Consider the following 22661-nt stretch of genomic DNA (forward strand, 5'->3'; position numbering starts at 1 on the left):
TCCGATCGGGCAAAAAACCTAGGACTAGTTCGCAAAAGTAGGTTTTTAACATATTAATGAATAATTAATGAACAGTTTGATTGACAGCAATGGTTCTTGAGGCAAAGTTGTTCAGGATGAGGAGATCTATCAAATGATATGCATATTGTGTGGATATTTGTAACACCACGTGATTACAGAGCCGTAAAACTCGTTAGCGCCAACTAGTGGCCAATTTCTTTCAAAATTCTTACAGACCTTTAGGGCCATGAGCCGAACATGCCCATTGAGTTTCGTTCCGATCGGCCTCCGTTAACCTTGTCTAATAGGTGTTAAAATTTCATTGGCCAATGGCGGCCATGTTTTTTGAGATACGCAAATGTCCTCATACACATACATGGCACCTTGGACCAAGACACTGCATACCAATTTTCAAGTCAATCGGACTAACGGTCAGGTGGTTATAGCCTGTTTTATGTTTTTTTCATTTTATAGCGCCACCATGAGGCCAATCGTCGCGATTTTTTTACTGTGACCCCAGAGTAAGCTCATACACATGTGTACCAAGTTTGGTGAAGATACCTCATTTACATCGGGAGTTACAGCCATTTTAGTAAAATAGGCCCCTCCCACAACGTACGTTTTGGCGCCCCTTAGTGACCGTGAATCGAAATTTCCACTTTTTTTCGATAATTATTGATATTCAGTCTCCAGAGAACATTTCTGCATTAGTTTGGTTCCAATCGGGCAAAAAACCAGGGACTAGTTCGCAAAAATAGATTTTTGACAAAATTCAAAATGGCGGAAAATCTATCATGGCGGAAATGAAATCGGAGATATACGTTTTGTTCGTCAGGCGTCCAGCTTTCCAATGATATAAGACACTTGAGTCTACGACATACGGTCTAGGAGTTATGAGCAGTTTCGCGCTTTTGGTTGTTATAGCGCCACCTATGGGCCAATCGGGGTCATAATCTCTGAACCTTTCCTCGATTTTTGTACTACCATCTGTCAAAGTTTCAAAGTTCCAGCTCTTACGGTTTGGGCTGCACGATGCGTTTTAGCGGAGAAGAATAATAATAATAATAATAAAAATCCTTACAATTACAATAGGGTTTCAGCACTTCGTGCTTGAACCCCTAATAATAAAAATCAGCACAATTACAATAGGGTTTCAGCACTTCGTGCTTGAACCCCTAATTAAAGCTGCAAGCAGCATTTATCGGGGTTCAAGCATTTAGGGTCTTTAAGCACATAAGGCAGTTTAGTGAGTTGTCTGAGTTTTTGTTTAGGATTTACAGGCTTTTGAGTGTTTTTTGCCATACCCATTTTCTAAATGATCCTGTTATGGCTACCCAATGGGTAAAGTTAAAGTTTTTTATATAATTAATAATCTAGAGCTTCCAGAGAATTGTACTGCACTGGTATATTTCCGATCGGGCGAAAAACCTAGGACTAGTTCGCAAAAGTAGGTTTTTAACATAATCGCAAGTATTTAATGAACAAATTGATTGACAGCAGTAGTTCTTGAGGCAAAGTTGTTCAGTATGAGGAGATCTATCAAATGATATGCATCACGTGATTACATAGCCGTAAAACCTGTTAGCGTCAACTAGTGGCTGATTTTTCAAAATTCTTACAGACCTCTAGGGCCACGAGTCGAACATGCCCACCGAGTTTCGTTCTGATCGGCCTCCGTTAAGAGCAAACTAACAGCTTTGAATTAAAATGGTGAGGTATCCTGTTGTAAACATCAACCATGCCTGTTGACAGTTCTCTTTTGTGGGAAGGGAATGAAAAGTTCTCAAATCCGCAGCACAGCCTCAGACATAACATTTATATCCATGATCTGCCATTTTCACTATTGTCCTTGCTTGCTTCTTCACAATACCTGCAGATCTTCTGATGATTCGGCTGTGCAGGTCCACATTAACACTGCCTGGCCTAGAACATGGACTGGAAAATGCAAATTTGGGGGGTATAAATATTAATGATCCTGACTCCAACGTCACAGTCGGTGTTATGGTGGGATTCACTCATTTTTCAGCGGTCTTTTGCAAACAGGAGATTTACACATGAAGGAGGAAACAATGGTGTTTGAGGCTCACGGTATGTCAGTTCCATGTCCAGAACTCTTATCATTCAACTATGCCAAGATAAATACAGTTTTCAATTGTATGGCACCTTTAAAATAGATGATTAGTAATATAATGCTTACTTGGAGTCTGAAATGGCTTTAACAAAAGAAGAAAAATATTCTTAGATTTCTGTTCATTCTAATCATGTACAAATAAAGTAGCACAGTAAGATTACATTTATTTGAATGCATTAGTGAGTGTGTGATTGTGCTGTGTGTGCAGCGTGTCAATACTAAAAGTGAAGGTGTAGTTGATATCTTTGGTGATAATATCTGTAGTAATCATAAAAAAACAATTAAGAAATAAAGAATTAAAATTACAAATAATATTCTATTAAGATATGAGTTACAATAACATGATTTGCAATAGTAATAATATCAATAATATATGCACAATACACACAGATTAGACTATCAGGTCTGTGTTTTACAAAAACATTAGTATTGCAGCCAATGTGAGTCTGTGGGATTTATAAACAGACAAAATATGATTTGAAATGTTATTTTAATGATTTTATTAAGTTTAAACAATATTTCAAATGGAAAAAAAATGAAAAATAATATTTTAGTGAGCAGAATGAACCAATGAGTGTTCTTCTTCTGGTGGTTAAAATGTAAATGAAAACAATAATACTTAAACAATAATACTTAATACACTAACCATGCTTGAACACACACATGCACACACATTTTGTTGTAGATGTAGATATTTAAAATAAAAGATAGGTAACAAAATGATAATTGCAAATCTCCTCTGTATAACACCATTTTCAGATTTCAAATTAATCACTGAGAGGCAGAATTGTTCAAACTGAGAGCTCAGTAAAAATGAAGTGATAAAATTTGACAAAACATGACTGTGTTATAATAGGTGATTTTCATGCAAGTAATTTTATATAGTCCAAAAACTAATGCAAAAGCACAGATGAAAATATTTTATTAAGTAGAATGTCCTGCAGAGGGCAGTAGAAGACCACTAATTGACTCACTTTCATTTGAAAGACTTTTTTTATCCACCAGTAAAACAAAGCAGTTTCTCCATGTTCTTTCCATTAAGCATGCTTACACACACACACACACACACACAAACACACACACATCCACACACACACACACACACACACACACACAAAGACAAATATGTTTTCAATGTTTTTAGGATGTGATATTGTGAAAATATCTTCATCTCCTCATCTTGAACAACTTTGCCTCAAGAATCACTAATGTCAATCAAACCGTTCATAATCATAATAAAAAATAAAATGTATAAAAAAATATCATAATAAAAAAAAAACATCATAATAAAAAAGATTGCTTCTTAAAGCATTTGTTTATTTCCCAATACTGAAGCTAATTAAAAGATCATGCGTAATCCTGCTGCTCCCTCTAGTGGACAACAGTGGTATTATAGCTTACATTTTACAGTTGAAGTGTTTGAATGAATGAATGGGAATTTGTTTTTTTACTTATATCTCAGGAACCAAAAGGCGAAAAATTCTGAAACTCAGAGCATAGATAGTGCTTGAGGAGCCCTGTTGAATGAGACCATCAACGTGTTTTTGGGCGATTGGGGCTGGGAGTTATGATTGTTATAAGGCATATCTGTTCGGGCTATTATCTCTGGAATGCCCAGGGCAAATAACACCACATTTGAATCGAAGCTAGCCAAGGACGCGCCCTTTCCAACGAGCTCTCATACAATGTTCGGGGTGGTCTGGGTCGGGAGTAATGGCCGTTCAAAATCGGGGGTCCCGCGGATTCGCGATACGCGGGGGGCGCGCTACCGAGGCCCGCGACGACACGTTTCGATCAAGAGCCCGGAGAGGTCCTCACCATCAAAATTTGAGCGCGCAACGACTTTCCGTTTTCGAGTTATGAATGAATTTGTATTCGGGGGCGTGGCTTAAATGCCGTTACTTTCGTTTCATTTCATTCATTTACTTTCGTCCATTTCCATATCTCAGTGTAACACAATTGTCAATAGTAATACTCAATAGATGAGTTTTGACAAAATGTGATTGTAAATGTTAAAATAATGATTTTATAAAGTCTAAATATGAATTTTATAACAATATTAGGGAGTAGTATGATGAAATGACAGCAGGGGGCAGTAAAATACCACTTATTGGCTTAATATGTCATTATATTCATATAAAATCACCTTTTGAAGAAGTTAAACTTTTTTTCTGATAATTATTGATCTAGAGAGTTCAGAGAATTGTGCTGCACTGGTTTTGAACATTATGATATGAACATTATATGATGATAGAAGACACCATTTACAGCAAATACAGGCAATTTACCATAGGAAATATATGGTTTTAAAGCGTTTTAACAGTTATAGCGCCAACTATGGTCCGATCTTCATAAAATTTTTCATGCTTCTTTAGCAGGTTATGACACATATGCTCATCAATTTTTGTGAAGTTCTGAGTTTTCGTTTAGGATTTATAGGCTTTTGAGTGCATTTTACCACGCCAATTTTCTAAATGACCCTGTTATAGCCATGCGAAAAATGCAAAAGTTCAACTTTTTTTTGATAATTATTGACCTAGAGAGTCCATAGAATTGTCCTAGACTGGTTTGGTTCCGATCGGGCGAAAAACCAGGGACTAGTTCGCAAAAGTACGTTTTTAACATAATTACGAATATTTAATGAACGGTTTGATTGACAGCAATGGTTCTTGAGGCAAAGTTGTTCAACAAGAGGAGATCTATCAAATGGTATGCATTTTGTGACAATAAGTGTAACACCACGTGATTACAGAGCCATAAAACTCGTTAGCGCCAACTAGTGGCCGATTTCTTTTAAAATTCTTACAGACCTCTAGGGCCATGAGTAGAACATGCCCACCGAGTTTCGTTCCGATCGGCCTCCGTTAACCTTGTCTAATAGGTGCTCAAACTTCATTGGCCGTTGGCGGCCATGTTTTTTTAGATACGCCAATGTCCTCATACACATACATGACACCTTGGACCAAGACACTGCATACCAATTTTCAAGTCAATCGGACTAACGGTCAGGTGGTTAAAGCCTGTTTTATGTTTTTTATATATTATAGCGCCACCATGTGGCCAATCGCCGCGATTTTTTTACTGTTACCTCATATTGAGCTCATACATAGGTTTACCGAGTTTGGTGAAGATACCTCATTTACTTCTGGAGTTATAGCCATTTTAGTAAAATAGGCCCCTCCCATAACATACGTTTTGGCGCCCCTTAGCGACCGTGAATCGAAATTTCGACTTTTTTTCGATAATTATTGATCTTCAGTTTCTAGAGAACATTTCTGCACTGGTTTGGTTCCGATCGGGCGAAAAACCAGGGACTAGTTCGCAAAAGTAGGTTTTTGACAAAATTCAAAATGGCGGAAAATCTATCATGGCGGAAATGAAATCGGAGATATACGTTTTGTTCGTCAGGCGTCCAGCTTTCCAATGATATAAGACACTTGAGTCTACGACATACGTTCTAGGAGTTCTGAGCAGTTTCGCGCTTTTGGTCGCTATAGCGCCACCTATGGGCCAATCGAGGTCATACTTTGATACGTTCTCCCCAAATTGAGGACTACCATTTGGCCAACTTTCAAGGTTCCAGCTCTTACGGTTTGGTCTGCACGATGCGTTTTAGGGGAAAATAATAATAATAATTAAAGCTGCAAGCAGCATTTATCGGGGTTCAAGCAGTTAAAGCCTTTTAAGCATTTAAGCACAAAAGCATCAAAAGTTAAGATTTATTTAGCAAGCATGTAACCACGGACATAATAGATGGAAAAGACCATTTACAGCCAATACAGGCAGTTTACCATGGGATATATATGGTTTTAAAGCTTTTTAACAGTTATAGCGCCACCTATGGTCCGATCTCCATAGAATTGTTTACTGTGACCTCAAATTGAACCCATACACATGTGTACTGAGTTTGGTGAAGATATCTCATTTACTTCTTGAGTTATAGCCATTTTAGTAAAATAGGCTCCTCCCACAACAATTTAGCACATTCTAGTATTATTTACTATGATTCTAGCATGATTTGCCATATTCTAGCATAATTTACCATGATATACTACATTCTAGTATGATTTACCATTGTTTACTGTGATTCTAGCATGGATTACCATAGTTTATCATGATTTATCATAGTTTACCATGATTTACCCTGTTCTAGCATAGTTTACCATGATTTACCATGTTCTAGCATGATTTACCATGATATACCACATTCTAACATGATTTACCATAGTTTATTATGATTTATCATGGCTTACCATGATTTACCCTGTTCTAGCATAGTTTACCATGATTTACCATGTTCTAGCATGATGTACCATGATATACTATGTTCTAGAATGATGTACCAGGATTGTAGTATGATTTACCTTGATACACCACATTCTAGTATCATTTATTGATTTACCATGTTTTTAGTGTGATTTAACCATGATTTACCACATTGCTAGCAATTATGTGAAGTATCAGTAAAAATGAAGTGATAAACTCTGACAAAATATGATTGTGCTACAATAGTAATTGTTATATAAGTGATTTTTTAGTGTTTTATTGTTATATAAGTGATTTTTAGTGTCTAATGAATGCAAAAGCATATGTGGGTAGACATTAATAAGTAGAATGGCCAGCAGAGGGCAGTAGAAGACCACATATTGGCTCACTTTCACTTTAAACTTCTTGATTTTCACCATTTTTCTGCACTAAAGCAAACCAGTTTTTCCATTTTAAATCCATAATGCATGTTAACACACACACACACACACACACACACACACACAAGACAAATGTTGTTTTTTCAATGCTATTGGGATATGTCATTATGAAAATATATTTGAATGGTCTATAAACATTTCACAAAGTCTTTGTAAGCTATTAATCAGATCATTCAGAATTTATTCAGAAACCTAAGACTACACACACACATTATATTGTAGATACAGACATTTGAAATATATGATGTGATCAAACTGTCAATACTAATAATTTAACAGATGGATTTTTGACTAAATGTAATTGTAAATGTTAAAATAGTGATTTTATAAAGTCTAAATATAAATTATAGAACAATATGACAACATGACTATTTTAAACAGCAGGGGGCAGTAAAATACCACTTCTTGGCTTAATATGTCATTATATTCATATCATTTTCACCTTTTTAACTGTTATAGAGGCAAATTTTGTCAGATCTGTCTGAAAATTTTCATGCATGTTCAGAGTGATATTTCACATGTTCTGACTTGTTTTTAAGAAGGTTTGAACATTCATTAAAGAGATATAGGCTTTCGGGGACACTTGGTAAAGGCCACATTTTGAAGTGAACCTATTATAGCTATCCAAATGAAGTAGTTCAACTTTTTCTGACAATTATTGTTCTAGTGAGTCCAGAGAATTGTATTGCACTAGTTTTTAACATTATGATATGAAAATTATATATTCAGAGATGGAAAAGACCATTTACAGTCAATACAGGCAGTTTACCATAGGAAATATATGGTTTTAAAGATTTTTAACAGTTATAGCGCCACCTATCGTCCGATCTCCATGAAATTTTGCATGCTTGTTAATGATGTTATGTCACATAAGTTCACCAATTTTTGTGAAGTTCTGGGTTTTTATTTAGGATTTATAGGCTTTTTAATGTATTTTTCCATGCCCATTTTATAAATGATCCTATTACAGCCATCCAAATGCAAAAGTTCAACTTTTTTTTGATAATTATTGATCTAGAGAGTCCAGAGAATTGTCCTAGACTGGTCTGGTTCCGATCGGGCAAAAAACCTAGGACTAGTTCGCAAAAGTAGGTTTTAGACATATTCATGAATATTTAATGAACGGTTTGATTGACAGAAATGGTTCTTGAGGCAAAGTTGTTCAGCATGAGCAGATATATCAAATGATATGCTTTTTGTGACGATAAGTGTAACACCACGTGATTACAGAGCCAAAAAACTCGTTAGCGCCAACTAGTGGCCGATTTCTTTCAAAATTCTTACAGACCTCTAGGGCCATGAGTCGAACATGCCCATCAAGTTTCGTTCCGATCGGCCTCCGTTAACCTTGTCTAATAGGTGCTCAACTTCATTGGCCAATGGCGGCCATGTTTTTTGAGATACGCCAATGTCCTCATAGACATACATGGCACCTTGGACCAAGACACTGCATACCAATTTTCAAGTCAATCGGACTAACGGTCAGGTGGTTATAGCCCTTTTCATGTTTTTTTCATGTTATAGCGCCACCTAGTGTTCAATCGTCGCGATTTTTTTACTGTGACCCCAGAATGAACCCATACACATGTGTACCGAGTTTGGTGAAGCTATCTTATTTACTTTTTAAGTTATAGCCATTTTAGTAAAATAGGCTCCTCCCACAACGATTATTTTGCGCCCCCTAGCGTCCATGAATCGAAATTTCAACATTTTTTCGATAATTATTGATCTTCAGACTCCAGAGAACATTTCTGCACTGGTTTGGCTCCGATCGGGCAAAAAACCAGGGACTAGTTCGCAAAAGTAGATTTTCGACAAAATTCAAAATGGCGGAAAATCTATCATGACGGAAATGAAATCGGAGATATACGTTTTGTTCGTCAGGCGTCCAGCTTTCCAATGATATAAGACACTTGAGTCTGCGACATACGGTCTAGGAGTTATGAGCAGTTTCGCGCTTTTGGTTGCTATAGCGCCACCTATGGGCCAATCGGGGTCATAATCTCTGAACCTCTCCTCGATTTTTGTACTACCATCTGGCAAAGTTTCAATGCTCTAGCCCTTACGGTTTGGGCTGCACGATGCGTTTTACGGCAGAAGAATAATAATAATAATAATAATTAAAGCTGCAAGCAGCATTTATCGGGGTTCAAGCTATTAAGGCCTTTAAGGGTTTTTAAGCACAAAAGCATCAAAAGTTATCAGGTTTTATTTAGCAAGCATGTAACCACTGACATAATAGATGGAAAAGACCATTTACAGCCAATACAGGCAATGTACCATAGGAAATATATGGTTTTAAAGCTTTTTAACAGTTATAGCGCCACCTATGGTCCGATCTCCATAAAATTTGGCATGCTTGTTAATGATGTTATGTCACATATGCTCACCAATTTTTGTGAGGTTCTGAGTTTTCATTTAGGATTTATAGGCTTTTTAGTGTATTTTGCTACGCCCATTTTATAAATGACCCTATTACAGCCATCCAAATGCAAAAGTTTAACTTTTTTTTGATAGTTTTTGATCTAGAGAGTCCAGAGAATTGTCCTAGACTGGTCTGGTTCCAATCGTGCGAAAAACCTAGGACTAGTTCGCAAAAGTAGGTTTTTAACATGTTTGCAAATATTTAATGAACGGTTTGATTGACAGCAATGGTCCTTGAGGCAAAGTTGTTCAGGATGAGGAGATCTATCAAATGATATGCATATTGTGTGGATATTTGTAACACCACGTGATTACAGAGCTGTAAAACTCGTTAGCGCCAACTAGTGGCCGATTTCTTTCAAAATTGTTACAGACCTCTATGGCCTTGAGTCGAACATGCCCATCGAGTTTCGTTCCGATCGGCCTCCGTTAACCTTGTCTAATAGGTGCTCAAACTTCATTGGCCGATGGTGGCCATGTTTTTCGAGATACGCCAATGTCCTCATACACATACATGGCACCTTGGACCAAGACACTGCATGCCAATTTTCAAGTCAATCGGACTAATGGTCAGGTGGTTATAGCCTGTTTTATGTTTTTTTCATGTTATAGCGCCACCATGTGGCCAATTGCCGCGGTTTTTTTACTGTGACCTCAGATTGACCTCTTACACATGTGTACCAAGTTTGGTGAAGATACCTCATTTACTTCTGGAGTTATAGCCATTTTAGTAAAATAGGCCCCTCCCACAACGAACGTTTTGGCGGCCTTACCGTCCGTGAGTCGAAATTTCAACTTTTTTTCGATAGTTTTTGATAATCAGACTCTAGAGAACATTTCTGCACTGGTTTGGTTCCGATCGGGCGAAAAACCTAGGACTAGTTCGCAAAAGTATGTTTTTGACAAAATTCAAAATGGCGGAAAATCTATCATGGCGGAAATGAAATCGGAGATATACGTTTTGTTCGTCAGGCGTCCAGCTTTCCAATGATATAAGACACTTGAGTCTAAGTCATACGGTCTAGTAGTTATGAGCAGTTTCGCACTTTTGGTTGCTATAGCGCCACCTATGGGCCAATCGGGGTCATACTTTGATAGGTTCTCCCCAAATTGAGGACTACCATTTGGCCAAGTTTCAAGGTTCCAGCTCTTACGGTTTGGTCTGCACGATGCGTTTTAGGGGAAAATAATAATAATAATAATAATAATAATAATAAAAATCAGTACAATTACAATAGGGTTTCAGCACTTCGTGCTTGAACCCCTAAAAATCAGCACAATTACAATAGGGTTTCAGCACTTCGTGCTTGAACCCCTAATAAAAATCAGTACAATTACAATAGGGTTTCAGCACTTCGTGCTTGAACCCCTAATAATTAAAGCTGCAAGCAGCATTTATCGGGGTTCAAGCATTTAAGGCCTTTAAGGCATTTAAGCATTCAAGACATTAAGATTTATTTAGAAAGCTTTTAACCACTGAAATAATAGAATGAAAAGTCCATTTACAGCCAATACAGGCAATTTACCATTGCTTTTTAACAGTTATAGCGCCAACTATCATCCGATCTACATACAATTTTGCATGCTTTTTTAGAATGTTATGGCACATATGCTCACCAATTTTCGTGATGTTCTGAGTTTTTGTTTAGGATTTATAGGCTTTTGTTTGCATTTTGCCACGCCCATTTTCTTTATGACCCAATTATACCCATGCGAAAAATGCAAAAGTTCAACTTTTTTTGATAATTATTGATCTAAAGAGTCCAGAGAATTGTCCTAGACTCGTTTGGTTCCGATCGGGCAAAAAAACAGGGACTAGTTCGCAAAAGTAGGTTTTTAACATATTCGTGAATAATTAATAAACTGTTTGATTGACAGCAATGGTTCTAGAGGCAAAGTTGTTCAGCATGAGCAGGTCTATCAAATGATATGCATTTTGTGATGATAAGTGTAACACCACGTGATTACAGAGCCATAAAACTCGTTAGCGCCAACTAGTGGCCGATTTCTTTCAAAATTGTTACAGACCTCTAGGGCCATGAGTCGAACATGCCCACCGAGTTTTGTTCCGATTGGCCTCCGTTAACCTTGTCTAATAGGTGCTCAAACTTCATTGGCCGATGGCGGCCATGTTTTTTGAGATACACCAATGTCCTCATAGATATACATGACAGCTTGGACCAAGACACTGCATACCAATTTTCAAGTCAATCGGACTAACGGTCAGGTGGTTACAGCCTGATTTATGTTTTTTTCATGTTATAGCGCCACCATGTGGCCAATCGCCGCAATCTTTTTACTATGACCTCAGATTGACCTCTTACACAGGTGTACCGAGTTTGGTGAATATACCTCATTTACTTCTGGAGTTATAGCCATTTTAGTAAAATAGGCTCCGCCTTCTTCAAACATTTTGGCGCCCCTTAGCGACCATCAATCGAAATTTCAACTTTTTTTCGATAATTATTGATATTCTGACTCCAGAGAACATTTCTGCACTGGTTTGGTTCCGATCGGACACAAAACCAGGGACTAGTTCGCAAAAGTAGGTTTTGGACATAATTCAAAATGGCGGAAAATTTGCATACCGGAAATGAAATCCTTGAGGCCTTTTTTGTTCGGCTTGACCCAAGGATTCCAATGATATAAGACACTTGAGTCTGTGACAAACGGTTAATGAGATTTAAGCAAAAATATGATTTTTTTTTGTTTTTTGCACTGTAGCGCCACCTATGGGCCAATCGGGGTCATATTTTGATAACCTCTCCTCGATTTTTGTACTACCATCTGGCAAAGTTTCAAGTCTCTAGCACTTACGGTTTGGGCTGCACGATGCGTTTTACGGCAGAAGAAAAATAATAATAATAAAAATCAGTACAATTACAATAGGGTTTCAGCACTTCGTGCTTGAACCCCTAAAAATCAGTACAATTACAATAGGGTTTCAGCACTTCGTGCTTGAACCCCTAATTAAAGCTGCAAGCAGCATTTATCGGGGTTCAAGCATTTAAGGCCTTTAAGGCATTTAAGCATTCAAGACATTAAGATTTATTTAGAAAGCTTTTAACCACTGAAATAATAGATTGAAAAGTCCATTTACAGCCAATACAGGCAATTTACCATTGCTTTTTAACAGTTATAGCGCCAACTATCATCCGATCTACATACAATTTTGCATGCTTATTTAGAATGTTATGGCACATATGCTCACCAATTTTCGTGATGTTCTGAGTTTTTGTTTAGGATTTATAGGCTTTTGTTTGCATTTTGCCACGCCCATTTTCTTTATGACCCAATTATACCCATGCGAAAAATGCAAAAGTTCAACTTTTTTTGATAATTATTGATCTAAAGAGTCCAGAGAATTGTCCTAGACTCGCTTGGTTCCGATCGGGCAAAAAACCAGGGACTAGTTCGCAAAAGTAGGTTTTTAACATATTCGTGAATAATTAATAAACTGTTTGATTGACAGCAATAGTTCTAGAGGCAAAGTTGTTCAGCATGAGCAGGTCTATCAAATGATATGCATTTTGTGATGATAAGTGTAACACCACGTGATTACAGAGCCATAAAACTCGTTAGCGCCAACTAGTGGCCGATTTCTTTCAAAATTCTTACAGACCTCTAGGGCCATGAGTCGAACATGCCCACCGAGTTTTGTTCCGATCGGCCTCCGTTAACCTTGTCTAATAGGTGCTCAAACTTCATTGGCCGATGGCGGCCATGTTTTTTGAGATACACCAATGTCCTCATAGATATACATGACAGCTTGGACCAAGACACTGCATACCAATTTTCAAGTCAATCGGACTAACGGTCAGGTGGTTACAGCCTGATTTAAGTTTTTTTCATGTTATAGCGCCACCATGTGGCCAATCGCCGCAATCTTTTTACTATGACCTCAGATTGACCTCTTACACAGGTGTACCGAGTTTGGTGAATATACCTCATTTACTTCTGGAGTTATAGCCATTTTAGTAAAATAGGCTCCGCCTTCTTCAAACATTTTGGCGCCCCTTAGCGACCGTCAATCGAAATTTCAACTTTTTTTCAATAATTATTGATATTCTGCTTCCAGAGAACATTTCTGCACTGGTTTGGTTCCGATCGGACACAAAACCAGGGACTAGTTCGCAAAAGTAGGTTTTGGACATAATTCAAAATGGCGGAAAATTTGCATACCGGAAATGAAATCCTTGAGGCCTTTTTTGTTCGGCTTGACCCAAGGATTCCAATGATATAAGACACTTGAGTCTGTGACAAACGGTTAATGAGATTTAAGCAAAAATATGATTTTTTTTTGTTTTTTGCACTGTAGCGCCACCTATGGGCCAATCGGGGTCATATTTTGATAACCTCTCCTCGATTTTTGTACTACCATCTGGCAAAGTTTCAAGTCTCTAGCACTTACGGTTTGGGCTGCACGATGCGTTTTACGGCAGAAGAAAAATAATAATAATTAAAGCTGCAAGCAGCATTTATCGGGGTTCAAGCAGTTAAGGTCTTTAAGGCATTTAAGCACAAAAGCATCAAAAGTTATTAAGATTTATTTAATAAGCATGTAACCACTGACATAATAGATGGAAAAGACCATTTACAGCCAATACAGGCAATTTACCATGTGATATATATGGTTTTAAAGCTTTTTAACAGTTATAGCGCCACCTATGGTCCGATCTCCATAGAATTGTTTACTGTGACCTCAAATTGAACCCATACACATGTGTACTGAGTTTGGTGAAGATATCTCATTTACTTCTTGAGTTATAGCCATTTTAGTAAAATAGGCTCCTCCCACAACAATTTAGCATATTCTAGTATTATTTACTATGATTCTAGCATGATTTGCCATATTCTAGCATAATTTACCATGATATACTACATTCTAGTATGATTTACCATTGTTTACTGTGATTCTAGCATGGATTACCATAGTTTATCATGATTTATCATAGTTTACCATGATTTATCATAGTTTACCATGATTTGCCCTGTTCTAGCATAGTTTACCATGATTTACCATGTTCTAGCATGATTTACCATGATATACCACATTCTAACATGATTTACCATAGTTTATTATGATTTATCATGGCTTACCATGATTTACCCTGTTCTAGCATGATGTACCATGATATACCATGTTCTAGAATGATGTACCAGGATTGTAGTATGATTTACCTTGATACACCACATTCTAGTATTATTTATTATGATTTACCATGTTTTTAGTGTGATTTACCATGATTTACCACATTGCTAGCAATTATGTGAAGTATCAGTAAAAATGAAGTGATAAACTCTGACAAAATATGATTGTGCTACAATAGTAATTGTTATATAAGTGATTTTTAGTGTTTTATTGTTATATAAGTGATTTTTAGTGTCTAATGAATGCAAAAGCATATATGAGTAGACTTCATTAATAAGTAGAATGGCCAGCAGAGGGCAGTAGAAGACCACTTATTGGCTCACTTTCACTTTAAACTTCTTGATTTTCACCATTTTTCTGCACTAAAGCAAACCAGTTTTTCCATTTTAACTCCATAATGCATGTTTACACACACACACACACACACACACACACACACAGACACACACACACACACACACACACACACACACACACACACACACACACACACACACACACACACACACAGCATAGTTAACCATGATTTACCATGATTTACCACATTACTAGCAATTATTTGAAGTGTCAGTGCAAATAAAGTGATTAACACTGACAAAATATGATTGTGTTATAATAGTTATTGCTATATAAGTGATTTTTAGTGTGTATTCAAGTATAAATGCAAGCACATGTGGAAAAATTTAATTAATAAGTAGAATGGCCAGCAGAGGGCAGTAGAAGACCACTTATTGGCTCACTTTCACTTTAAACCTCATGATTTTGACCAGTTTTCTGCACTAAAGCAAACCAGTGTTTCCATGTTAACTCAATAATGCATACTTGCTACATATGCTACACACAATAATGCTACACACACACACACACACACACACACACACACACACACACAAATGTTTCAGTGATATTGGTGTCACATTCACCTTCATCACATTCACCTTCTGTCTTCATCACATTCACCATCTGTCGTCATCACCTGCACCTGCTCCTCATCACCCTCCTCATCATCACCTGCTCCTCATCATCATAACCGTCACCTGTTGTCCTTGTCTTGATCTGTGTATTTAAGTTCCCCTCTCATCCATTATCATTGTCGGTTATTGTTTGTGCACTAGCACTCTGTTATGTTTGTTTTCATGTTGGAAAATAAAACCTTTGTTATATTTGTACCACACACACACACACACACACACACACACACACCATCATTTATCATGATTTACCATGGCTGATACCAATACCAATATGAGAAAATGACTATTTTAAACAGCAGGGGGCAGTAAAATACCACTTATTGGCTTAACATGCCATTAATTCATATCATTTTCACCTTTTTAACTGTTATAGAGGCAAATTTTGTCCGATCTGTCTGAAAATTTTCATGCTTGTTCAGGGTGATATTTCACACGTTCTGACTTGTTTTTAAGAAGGTCTGAGCATTGATTAAAGAGATATAGGCTTTCGGGGACACTTGGTAAAGGCCAGATTTTGAAGTGAACCTATTATAGCTATCCAAATGAAGTAGTTCAACTTTTTCTGACAATTATTGATCTAGTGAGTCCAGAGAATTGTATTGCACTAGTTTTGAACATTATGATATGAAAATTATATGATCAGAGATGGAAAAGACCATTTACAGCCAATACAGGCAGTTTACCATAGGAAATATATGATTTTAAAGCTTTTTAACAGTTATAGCGCCACCTATCGTCCGATCTCCATAGAATTTTTCATGCTTGTTAATGATGTTATGTCACATATGCTGACCAATTTTTGTGAAGTTCTGAGTTTTTATTTAGGATTTATAGGCTTTTTAATGTATTTTGACACGCCCATTTTATAAATTACCCTATTACAGCCATCGAAATGCAAAAGTTCAACTTTTTTTTGATAATTATTGATCTAGAGAGTCCAGAGAATTGTCCTAGACTGGTCTGGTTCCGATCGGGCAAAAAACCTAGGACTAGTTCGCAAAAGTAGGTTTTTAACATATTAATGAATAATTAATGAACAGTTTGATTGACAGCAATGGTTCTTGAGGCAAAGTTGTTCAGGATGAGGAGATCTATCAAATGATATGCATATTGTGTGGATATTTGTAACACCACGTGATTACAGAGCCGTAAAACTCGTTAGCGCCAACTAGTGGCCGATTTCTTTCAAAACTCTTACAGACCTTTAGGGCCATGAGCCGAACATGCCCATTGAGTTTCGTTCCGATCGGCCTCCGTTAACCTTGTCTAATAGGTGCTCAAACTTCGTTGGCCGATGGCGGCCATGTTTTTTGAGATACGCCAATGTCCTCATACACATACATGGCACCTTGGACCAAGACACTGCATACCAATTTTCAAGTCAATCGGACTAACGGTCAGGTGGTTATAGCCTGTTTTATGTTTTTTTCATTTTATAGCGCCACCATGAGGCCAATCGTCGCGATTTTTTTACTGTGACCCCAGAGTAAGCTCATACACATGTGTACCAAGTTTGGTGAAGATACCTCATTTACATCGGGAGTTATAGCCATTTTAGTAAAATAGGCCCCTCCCACAACGTACGTTTTGGCGCCCCTTAGCGACCGTGAATCGAAATTTCCACTTTTTTTCGATAATTATTGATATTCAGTCTCCAGAGAACATTTCTGCACTAGTTTGGTTCCAATCGGGCAAAAAACCAGGGACTAGTTCGCAAAAGTAGATTTTTGACAAAATTCAAAATGGCGGAAAATTTATCATGGCGGAAATGAAATCGGAGATATACGTTTTGTTCGTCAGGCGTCCAGCTTTCCAATGATATAAGACACTTGAGTCTACGACATACGGTCTAGGAGTTATGAGCAGTTTCGCGCTTTTGGTTGTTATAGCGCCACCTATGGGCCAATCGGGGTCATAATCTCTGAACCTTTCCTCGATTTTTGTACTACCATCTGTCAAAGTTTCAAAGTTCCAGCTCTTACGGTTTGGGCTGCACGATGCGTTTTACGGCGGAATAATAATAATAATAATAATAATTAAAGCTGCAAGCAGCATTTATCGGGGTTCAAGCAGTTAAGGCATTTAAGCACAAAAGCATCAAAAGTTATTAAGATTTATTTAATAAGCATGTAACCACTGACATAATAGATGGAAAAGACCATTTACAGCCAATACAGGCAATTTACCATGTGATATATATGGTTTTAAAGCTTTTTAACAGTTACAGGGCCACCTATGGTCCGATCTCCATAGAATTGTTTACTGTGACCTCAAATTGAACCCATACACATGTGTACTGAGTTTGGTGAAGATATCTCATTTACTTCTTGAGTTATAGCCATTTTAGTAAAATAGGCTCCTCCCACAACAATTTAGCATATTCTAGTATTATTTACTATGATTCTAGCATGATTTGCCATATTCTAGCATAATTTACCATGATATACTACATTCTAGTATGATTTACCATTGTTTACTGTGATTCAAGCATGGATTACCATAGTTTATCATGATTTATCATAGTTTACCATGATTTATCATAGTTTACCATGATTTACCCTGTTCTAGCATAGTTTACCATGATTTACCATGTTCTAGCATGATTTACCATGATATACCACATTCTAACATGATTTACCATAGTTTATTATGATTTATCATGGCTTACCATGATTTACCCTGTTCTAGCATAGTTTACCATGATTTACCATGTTCTAGCATGATGTACCAGTTCTAGAATGATGTACCAGGATTGTAGTATGATTTACCTTGATACACCACATTCTAGTATTATTTATTATGATTTACCATGTTTTTAGTGTGATTTACCATGATTTACCACATTGCTAGCAATTATGTGAAGTATCAGTAAAAATGAAGTGATAAACTCTGACAAAATATGATTGTGCTACAATAGTAATTGTTATATAAGTGATTTTTTAGTGTTTTATTGTTATATAAGTGATTTTTAGTGTCTAATGAATGCAAAAGCATATGTGAGTAGACTTCATTAATAAGTAGAATGGCCAGCAGAGGGCAGTAGAAGACCACTTATTGGCTCACTTTCACTTTAAACTTCTTGATTTTCACCATTTTTCTGCACTAAAGCAAACCAGTTTTTCCATTTTAACTCCATAATGCATGTTTACACACACACACACACACACACACACACACACACACACACACACACACACACACACACACACAAACACACACACACACACACACACACACACACACACACACACACACACACACACACACACACACACACAAAGACAAATGTTGTTGTTGTTTTTTCAATGCTATTGGGATATGTCATTATGAAAATATATTTGAATGGTCTATAAACATTTCACAAAGTCTTTGTAAGCTATTAATCAGATCATTCAGAATTTATTCAGAAACCTAAGACTACACACACACATTCTGTTGTAGATACAGACATTTGAAGTATATGATGTGATCAAACTGTTTACTGCAAATCTCCTTCAGGATTCACATTCCTCAATGTGACAATTGTTAGTAGTAATACTTCAATAGATGAATTTGACTACATGTGATTGTAAATGTTAAAAGAGTTATTCTATAACGTCTAAATATGAATTCTACAACAATATGACAAAATGACTATTTTAAACAGCAGGGGGCAGTAGAATACCACTTATTGGCTTAATATGCCATTATATTCATATCATTTTCACCTTTTTAACTGTTATAGAGGCAAATTTTGACTGATCTGTCTGAAAAGGTTCATTTTTGTTTAGAGTGATATTTCACATGTTATGACTTGTTTTGAAGAAGCTCTGAGCATTCATTGAAGAGATATAGGCTTTCGGGGAGACTTGGTCAAGGCCACATTTTGAAGTGACCCTATTATAGCCATACAAATGAAGTAGTTCAACTTTTTCTGATAATTACTGATCTAGAGAGTCCAGAGAATTGTACTGCACTAGTTTTGAACATTATTATATGAAAATTATATGATTATAGATGGAAAAGACCATTTACAGCCAATACAGGCAATTTACCATAGGAAATATATGGTTTTAAAGTTTTTTAACAGTTATAGCGCCACCTATGGTCCGATCTCCATAACATTTTGCATGGTTATTAATGATGTTAGGTCACATACGCTCATCCAATTTTTGTGAAGTTCTGAGTTTTTTTATATATGATTTATAGGCTCTTTAGTGTATTTTGCCACACCCATTTTATAAATGACCCTATTACAGCCACCCAAATGCAAAAGTTCAACTTTTTTTCGATAATTATTGATCTAGAGAGTCCAGAGAATTGCCCTAGACTGGTCTGGTTCCGATCGGGCAAAAAACCTAGGACTAGTTCGCAAAAGTAGGTTTTGAACATATTCGCGAATAATTAATGAATGGTTTGATTGACATTAGTGGTTCTTGAGGCAAAGTTGTTGAGCATGAGCAGATCTATCTAATGATATGCATTTTGTGACAATAAGTGTAACACCACGTGATTACAGAGCCTTAAAACTCGTTTGCGCCAACTAGTGGCCGATTTCTTTCAAAATTCTTACAGACCTCTAGGGGCTTGAGCCGAACATGCCCACCGAGTTTCGTTCCGATCGGACTTCGTTAATAGGTGCTCAAACCTCATTTGCCAATGGCGGCCATGTTTTTCGAGATACGCCAATATCCTTTTAGACATACATGGCCCCTTGGGCCAAGACACTGCATACCAAATTTCAAGTCATTCGGAAAAACGGTCAGGTGTCTATACGTTTTTTTTATTTTATAGCGCCACCATGAGGCCAATCGACGCAATTTTTTTACTGTGACCTCAAATTGACCTCCTACATATGTTTACCAAGTTTGGTGAAGATATCTCATTTCGTTCACGAGTTATAACAATTTTAGTAAAACTGACTCCGCCTCCTTCGAACATTTTGGCACCCCGTAGCGACCATGAATCGAAATTTCAACTTTTTTTCGATAATTATTTATATTCAGACTCCAGAGAACATTTCTGCACTGGTTTGGTTCCGATCGGACAAAAAACCACAGACTAGTTCGCAAAAGTAGGTTTTTGACAAAATTCAAAATGGCGGAAAAATTTGCCAACCGGAAATGAAATCGGAGATATACGTTTTGTCCGCCTTGATCCAAGGATTATAGTGATATAAGACACTTGAGTCTACGACAAACCGTCTAGGAGTTATTAGCGATTTTATACTTTTGCTTACTATAGCGCCACCTATTGGCCAATCGGGGTCATAATTTGATAACCTCTCCTCGATTTTTGTACTACCTTCTGGCAAAGTCTCAAGTCTCCAGCACTTACGGTTTGGGCTGCACGATGCGTTTTACGGCAGAATAATAATAATAAAAATCAGGACAATTACAATAGGGTTTCAGCACTTCGTGCTTGAACCCCTAATAATAATAATAATAATTAAAGCTGCAAGCAGCATTTATCGGGGTTCAAGCATTTAAGGCCTTTAAGGCATTTAAGCATTCAAGACATTAAGATTTATTTAGAAAGCTTTTAACCACTGAAATAATAGATTGAAAAGTCCATTTACAGCCAATACAGGCAATTTACCATTGCTTTTTAACAGTTATAGCGCCAACTATCATCCGATCTACATACAATTTTGCATGCTTATTTAGAATGTTATGGCACATATGCTCACCAATTTTCGTGATGTTCTGAGTTTTTGTTTAGGATTTATAGGCTTTTGTTTGCATTTTGCCACGCCCATTTTCTTTATGACCCAATTATACCCATGCGAAAAATGCAAAAGTTCAACTTTTTTTGATAATTATTGATCTAAAGAGTCCAGAGAATTGTCCTAGACTCGTTTGGTTCCGATCGGGCAAAAAAACAGGGACTAGTTCGCAAAAGTAGGTTTTTAACATATTCGTGAATAATTAATAAACTGTTTGATTGACAGCAATGGTTCTAGAGGCAAAGTTGTTCAGCATGAGCAGGTCTATCAAATGATATGCATTTTGTGATGATAAGTGTAACACCACGTGATTACAGAGCCATAAAACTCGTTAGCGCCAACTAGTGGCCGATTTCTTTCAAAATTGTTACAGACCTCTAGGGCCATGAGTCGAACATGCCCACCGAGTTTTGTTCCGATCGGCCTCCGTTAACCTTGTCTAATAGGTGCTCAAACTTCATTGGCCGATGGCGGCCATGTTTTTTGAGATACACCAATGTCCTCATAGATATACATGACAGCTTGGACCAAGACACTGCATACCAATTTTCAAGTCAATCGGACTAACGGTCAGGTGGTTACAGCCTGATTTATGTTTTTTTCATGTTATAGCGCCACCATGTGGCCAATCGCCGCAATCTTTTTACTATGACCTCAGATTGACCTCTTACACAGGTGTACCGAGTTTGGTGAATATACCTCATTTACTTCTGGAGTTATAGCTATTTTAGTAAAATAGGCTCCGCCTTCTTCAAACATTTTGGCGCCCCTTAGCGACCGTCAATCGAAATTTCAACTTTTTTTCGATAATTATTGATATTCTGACTCCAGAGAACATTTCTGCACTGGTTTGGTTCCGATCGGACACAAAACCAGGGACTAGTTCGCAAAAGTAGGTTTTGGACATAATTCAAAATGGCGGAAAATTTGCATACCGGAAATGAAATCCTTGAGGCCTTTTTTGTTCGGCTTGACCCAAGGATTCCAATGATATAAGACACTTGAGTCTGTGACAAACGGTTAATGAGATTTAAGCAAAAATATGATTTTTTTTTGTTTTTTGCACTGTAGCGCCACCTATGGGCCAATCGGGGTCATATTTTGATAACCTCTCCTCGATTTTTGTACTACCATCTGGCAAAGTTTCAAGTCTCTAGCACTTACGGTTTGGGCTGCACGATGCGTTTTACGGCAGAAGAAAAATAATAATAATAAAAATCAGTACAATTACAATAGGGTTTCAGCACTTCGTGCTTGAACCCCTAATAATAAAAATCAGCACAATTACAATAGGGTTTCAGCACTTCGTGCTTGAACCCCTAATAAAAATCAGTACAATTACAATAGGGTTTCAGCACTTCGTGCTTGAACCCCTAATAAAAATCCTTACAATAACAATAGGGTTTCAGCACTTCGTGCTTGAACCCCTAATAAAAATCAGGGCAATTACAATAGGGTTTCAGCACTTCGTGCTTGAACCCCTAATCAGTACAATTACAATAGGGTTTCAGCACTTCGTGCTTGAACCCCTAAAAATCAGCACAATTACAATAGGGTTTCAGCATTTCAT

General features: G+C 37.1%; 1 protein-coding gene across 1 annotated transcript in view; it reads left to right on the top strand.

Moving 5' to 3' along the window:
• arhgap23b (Rho GTPase activating protein 23b) overlaps positions 1–22661 on the top strand; it is a 560944-nt gene that overhangs the window by 409060 nt on the left and 129223 nt on the right.

The sequence above is a fragment of the Squalius cephalus genome, assembly GCF_949319135.1.
Source record: "Squalius cephalus genome assembly, chromosome: 19".
Lineage (NCBI taxonomy): Eukaryota > Metazoa > Chordata > Actinopteri > Cypriniformes > Leuciscidae > Squalius > Squalius cephalus.